The following is a 6033-nucleotide window of genomic DNA, read 5'->3' as shown; positions in this document are numbered from 1 at the left end:
ACCCCCACACACACACACACACCCACACACACACACACACACACACACACACACACACACACACACACACACACACATTCTTACAAACGCTGCCGCACTCACCCACGCAGACCCGCATGCACACATACGGAGATTCAGAAGGATCTCGTCCCGGCGTGTTCACGGCGAGCAGCGCAGCGCGACCGGGAATGTTCCCGCTGAGCGGAGCCGAGCTCTTCAGTTGGCCCGTTAGCCCAGCTCGCCCAACGCGGACGGCGATGAGAATCGCACCTCTGGAGCGAGGAGGGAGCCGCGAGCAACCGCAGAAGAGAGCGGTGGACTGTCGGAGAGCGAGGAAGGCCGCCGTGAATGAAGGGGAGACCCGCAGTGCCGCGGCAGGCAGGTGATATAACTATTCGGCCAACGTTTGTAACTTTATCGGCGTCAAACTGTGGCGACACGTGTGTTGTGTCTAGGTGAGGTCGGCTATATGATATTACCGGGTTGGCTGCAAAACAAAGTATTTCACTGTACCTAGGTACGTGTGACAATGAATATCATTGAATCATTGACATTCTTGCAAACGCATGCACTTGCACACCCACGCACAGTCCAACTCGTTCGCACGCTCACACTCACACACACGTTCTAACACACTCATGCATGGACTCATAGACTCATACTGTCACACACGTGCGAGTCAGGCTGCATCTCTGGAGATGTTTAGTTCAGTGTATCCGTTTAGTTTTGTTTATCGTCACGTGTACCGAGGTTACGTGAAACGCTTTTGTTGCGTGCTCTCCAGTGAGCAGAAATATAATACATTATTACAATGGCTCCGTTTATAGTGTGTGAATACATGATAAGTGGATGACGTTTAATGCAAGGAAAAGGCCGATCACCAATGCGGTAAAGAATAGTTCAAGTCTGATCACTATTTGTAGTATAATTGTTCAGGTGCCTTTTAACAGCTGGGAACTGTTCCTGAATCTGGAGGTGTTTGTATTCACACTTCTATAATTTTTGCCTGATGGGAGAGGAGTGAAGAGGGAATGGCCAGTTTGCGACACGTCCTTGATTATGCTGCTGGCCTTGCCGAGGCTGCATGAGGTATCGATCGAGTCAATAGAAGATACGTTAGTTTGAGTGATGGATGGGCTACGTCCACAATTCGCTGTAATTTCTTGTGTTCTTGAATGGAGATGTTTCCAAACCAAACTGTGATGCATCCTGATAAAATGCTTCATATGGTGCATCTGTACAAGTTGCTGGCAGTTGTAGGGGACATGCCGAACGTCCTAAGCATTGTAAGAACATGGTAGGTAACATTTTGGCTCGGAATCCTCCTTCAAACTGTTTGTGCTGGAAAGGGGGAGACGGCTGGGACAGATGGAGGCAGGACAAGGCAAGATATCAGTGAGTGGGTGAGTGATATGAATGATGAGCGGAAGCGTTTTCATATTTAGGTGGTTGTGATTACAGTTTAAAAGATGAAAGGTAGGATGAAGATTGAAGAGGATGGATTTAGAAAGAGAGAGGAAGGAGTATCGGTGGAGGGGAGGTAGAGGGGATGAACATGTGGGAGTCCGGGTGAGGCGCGATGATGAGCGCGGGGAAGCGGGAATTTACACGTTGGTTACCTAACATTGGATAATTCAATGTTCATACCATTAGGTTGCAAGGTAACTAAGCGGCATATCAATACAATACAATACAATACAATACCGTTTATTGTCATTTTATCCTCAAATGAGGTCCAAACGAAATTTGTGTTCTGCCGTCATACAACAAGAAAGAACGAAGACACACAACCAACACAATTTACACAAACATCCATCACAGTGAATCTCCTCCTCACTGTGATTGAAGCCAAAGTCGTGCCTCTCCCTATGTTCCATTCTTCTCCCGGCCCCCGGCGGGCGATGGTAAGGACCGCGGCCGTTAATGCCATGCCGGCCGATGTAAGACCCTGCCCGGGTCTTGATGTTAGAGTCTCCGGCGGGCGCTAGCATGTCCCGAGGCCGTTAAAGCCGCGCAGGCCGATGTAAGGCCATGTCCGGGTGTTGATGTTGGAGCCCCCGGCTGCGCTGGACATTACCGCGGTCGTTAAGGCCGCCCCGGGCGATGTAACGTCCCGTTCCAGGTCGCCATCAACTCCGCAATTCGGGCGGGAGAATTTGCCGTTTCGGGAGCTCGGAAAAGCGGTGTCCCACCAGGGACCCGCGAGCTCACGCTGTTACCGTCCACCGGACTTGCGGCTGGAGCCTCCGAAGTGCCGGAGTCGGGCCGCAGCAGCACGCCACAACAGCTCTCCTCGCTCCGAGGCCGACCAGCCCCACGATGGCGAGTCCGCATGCTCCGCGACTGGAGCCCCAAGGTCGTTCCGATTGGTGGCCGCTCCACGGTGCCAGGTCCCAAGGACAACGGAGTCCCGACAGAGAAAAGGTCGGGTCCTCCGTACAGGGAAGATATTTAAAATTCCCCAACCCCCGGACTCCACACATACACAATTAAAAACAATTAAAAAAACACTACAAACTACACTGAACGGGACAAATTAAACAAGACTGACGGACTGCAGAGGTCGCGCCGCCCACCCTTCCCAAGGAGTGGCCTTATTCAGTCACCCTGGCAATGGAGGATGCCCAGGACAGAAAGGTCAGTGGGGGAAGGGGGTTTAACGACGGGGAGATCCGCCAGGTCTTGGCGGAACGAGGGTCTTTGTTGATACGATCGCCGAGTCTACGCTTCGCCACGCTGATGTAACGAGGCCATATCTGGAAGACCGCTACAGTAGATGAGCAGAGGAGATGCAGGTGAACCTCAGTATCACTTGGGAGGGCTCTTGGTGTGTGTCGGAGGGGTATAGCGACAAACGTTACGTCCCATTGTGCCTATCCGTTTTACCCGCACTTCCCAAGAAAGACGTTGGAGAGAGAAGTTAGGGCGAGCAGGAGGAGAGTTGGGGAAAATGGAGAGAGAGATAGGGAGGACTAAGATGAAATTGAGAAATACAGAGGACGATAGATGGAGGGAGTGAAATATCAAATGGAGGGTGAGAAAATGAAGCTTGAGGGGAGTTCAGAGCGAGTGGGTTGGCAAAAGGGAGAGAGGGAAGGATCAGGGAGACACAAAGAAACAGACGGAGATATGCAGTGAGATGGAGAGGGTAGGGAGGGGTACGGAGATAGAGGGCTGCGGAGAGATGGCGGAGCAGAGAGGCTAATAGAGATTGTAGGGAAGATAATACCATTTCAGAGAGAGGACAGCCCTTAGGATGGAGGGAGAGAGAAAGAGAGGAGGGAGAGGTGCTGCATCATTCGCCGTTTTATTTAGGTTGAGGGCAACTCTGAGGCGTCAATGTTTCTGTTCTCTGAGTGTCGTGAGTCTTTGGGTCGTTCCACCTCAGAGGTGATGCAGGCAGATAATTTGATTGTCCCACGGTATAGTCAGATCTATTCCAGGCAAGCAGGGAGTGAATGGTTCCCGGGGTCAGCCGGAGTGTGGGGTTGAGGTTACAGTCAGTGAAGCCGCGATCATATTGAGTGGTGAAGCAGAGTGGAGGGGGGCATGTTAGTCCGAGGTGATGTGTTGAACTAATTCGTCAACCTGTGGACAAATGTCGCCCAGTCCAGTCCACCTTCAAACTGGGCACCAGCCAGAAGCCATGAGAGGGTTCCTGGAATTTGGCATTGTCTTGCTGAGTGAACGGATTGAAGGAAATCACACAAACAACATGCGTTGGAGAGTTGGGTCTGGTGGAGTTTGAAACAACATTCCCGTTTGCTGGAACAATGTCGCCGCTCCCAATTTCCAATCCCTCAGTATCTATCGCCACAATTCCCTGTCGTTGGAGTTTCTCAATCAATTCCCTGAATAAATCACAATCTGTCTCAGCAGGGATTTCACTCGGCTGATGTCATCTGTTTGGGAATAATTTCAAAATCTCTATTTTTAAACTCTGTTGAAACTTCATTGTCCCGGTGGAGACGGAAAATGATATCAAATCTGCAGGAATATTCTCTCCCAGCATTTAATTCCGAGACATTACCGTAGTTAACCGGGACACGTCGCTGGGCAGAGAAAATGGGGGGGAAACTGGAGCAATATCGGGACGTGGAGAAAATCCTGTACGTGATAATTGCTGCCGTTGGTGTCCCTGGTAAGTGAGCAGAACAATTCAAGTTTTATATATCCGTGTGTTAACTGGTGTTGACCTGATTCTCATCATGTTTCAAGTTCACAACTGATGATCGTTGTACAATAATATGTGAAGAATATCAATCCTCTCAGTGAAATATTTTAGATTTTTTCTTATTTCCAGACAGCCGTAACTAACCCTCTTTTTCTCTCACTGCTGCCGGCCGGGAAACACCAGAATGTTGGTCTTGCCTTCAGTGGGACTTGCCCAGAGTTGTCCCAGTGCTCCGGACAAGCAGCTCTCCGGGACAGTGTGACTGGGAGAGACGGGTTCACATTGTGAAGTTCACTGTATCTGATATTATTGATCAGAGTGAACACCCGCTCCTGTGGACATTGTGTCTCACTGTGGAGTCTGTCTCAGTCGGATTTCACCGCTTGTTGTTCAATAATTGGATCGATCTCCAGAACCAGTGGCCGCGGATCTACCGGCGTGTGTGTGTGTGTGTTGTTACTGAGCTGAACTCATTGTGTGGAATGAATCCATTTACGGAGCCACTCTGCTGCCGGATTCTAAGTTGTCCCTGCCTTCCCTCTGGAAGGCTCCCTCCTCGTCCCCATCAGATGCCGAGTTCCCAGAGCCCTGGTTAAACGCGGACGCTCACGGCTATGTCTGTGAAACCGGCCCCATCATAGACTGTGAGCAGCAGCAGGGTTAACTATAGAAAGGACCATTGTGCCTATTGCTGTGGGTGGCTGCTCATTCCCTCCCCGCCATTTACCCCGTCTGCCCGTCGCCTGATCTCTTTTCCCCTGAAGCAGGCAGACAGGTCGGGCAAAGTCGGAGCCGGCGCTGATGTTGTTCAACTTGCAGCCACGCACCGACTCCAACGTTCCTGATCTTGAGCGGAAAATCGAGCCGTTGTTCAGCCCCGGAGACCGTGTTGAGTAAATGCCCAGTGTCCGTTCCCTTGTCTTTCCGCAGTGAATTTAGTAGCGATTGTGATCCTGTCCCGGGGAAGGTGCGGCCTCTCCACCTGCACCACTCGTTACCTGGTGGCCATGGCAGTGGCCGATCTACTGGCCGTGATCATCGAGGTCATTTTGTATTGGATCCGATATCATTACTTTTATTGGAGTTTCCTGTCCACCACCCCTGTGTGCAGTGTGATCGAAGTATTGAAGTCTGCAGCTACAGACTGTTCTATCTGGTTCACCGTCACTTTCACCTTTGATCGGGGTGTCGCCATTTGTTGCCAGAAGCTGAAAACTAAATATTGCACCGGGAAAACTGCGGCTGTGGTTCTGGAAACAGCCGGCGTTCTGTTCTGTCTGGAAAACATTCCCCTCTACTTCACAAATGAACCTCGGACAATCATCGACAATGTCCCGTGGGGCTGTGACGAGATGGACAGTTATTACACTGACCCCGGGTGAGTGGCATTTGACTGGATCGACATAGTTTTAACTCCGTTCCTCCCTTTCGCTGTAATCCTGCTGCTCAACGCTCTGACAGTCCGCCACATTTTAGTGGCCAGTCGGGTCCGTAAGTGGCTGAGGGGTGAGAGCAAGGGGGAGAACCGCATTGACCCGGAGATGGAGAGCAGGAGGAGGTCTATGGTTTTACTTTTCACCATCTCCGGCAGCTTCATCCTCCTGTGGATGACGTATAATGTAGTCTTCATCTATTATCAGATCACAGGAATTGGAAATGACCTGAATGATTCTCAATATATCTTTTTCAAGGTCGCGTATTTGCTGAGGAATCTCAGCTGCTGCACCAACACATTTATTTACGCGATGACCCAGTCCAAGTTCAGGGAGCAGGTGAAAAGCGCGGTGAAATATCCGATCACATCTTTGCTTCGGCTCATTAATAAATCCTCACCCTGAGGGCATCCATCCCAGAGGCGG

Source organism: Amblyraja radiata, chromosome 48, assembly GCF_010909765.2.
Source record: "Amblyraja radiata isolate CabotCenter1 chromosome 48, sAmbRad1.1.pri, whole genome shotgun sequence".
In the NCBI taxonomy this organism is placed as follows: Eukaryota; Metazoa; Chordata; class Chondrichthyes; order Rajiformes; family Rajidae; genus Amblyraja; species Amblyraja radiata.
Note: the sequence above shows the minus strand (reverse complement) of the source record.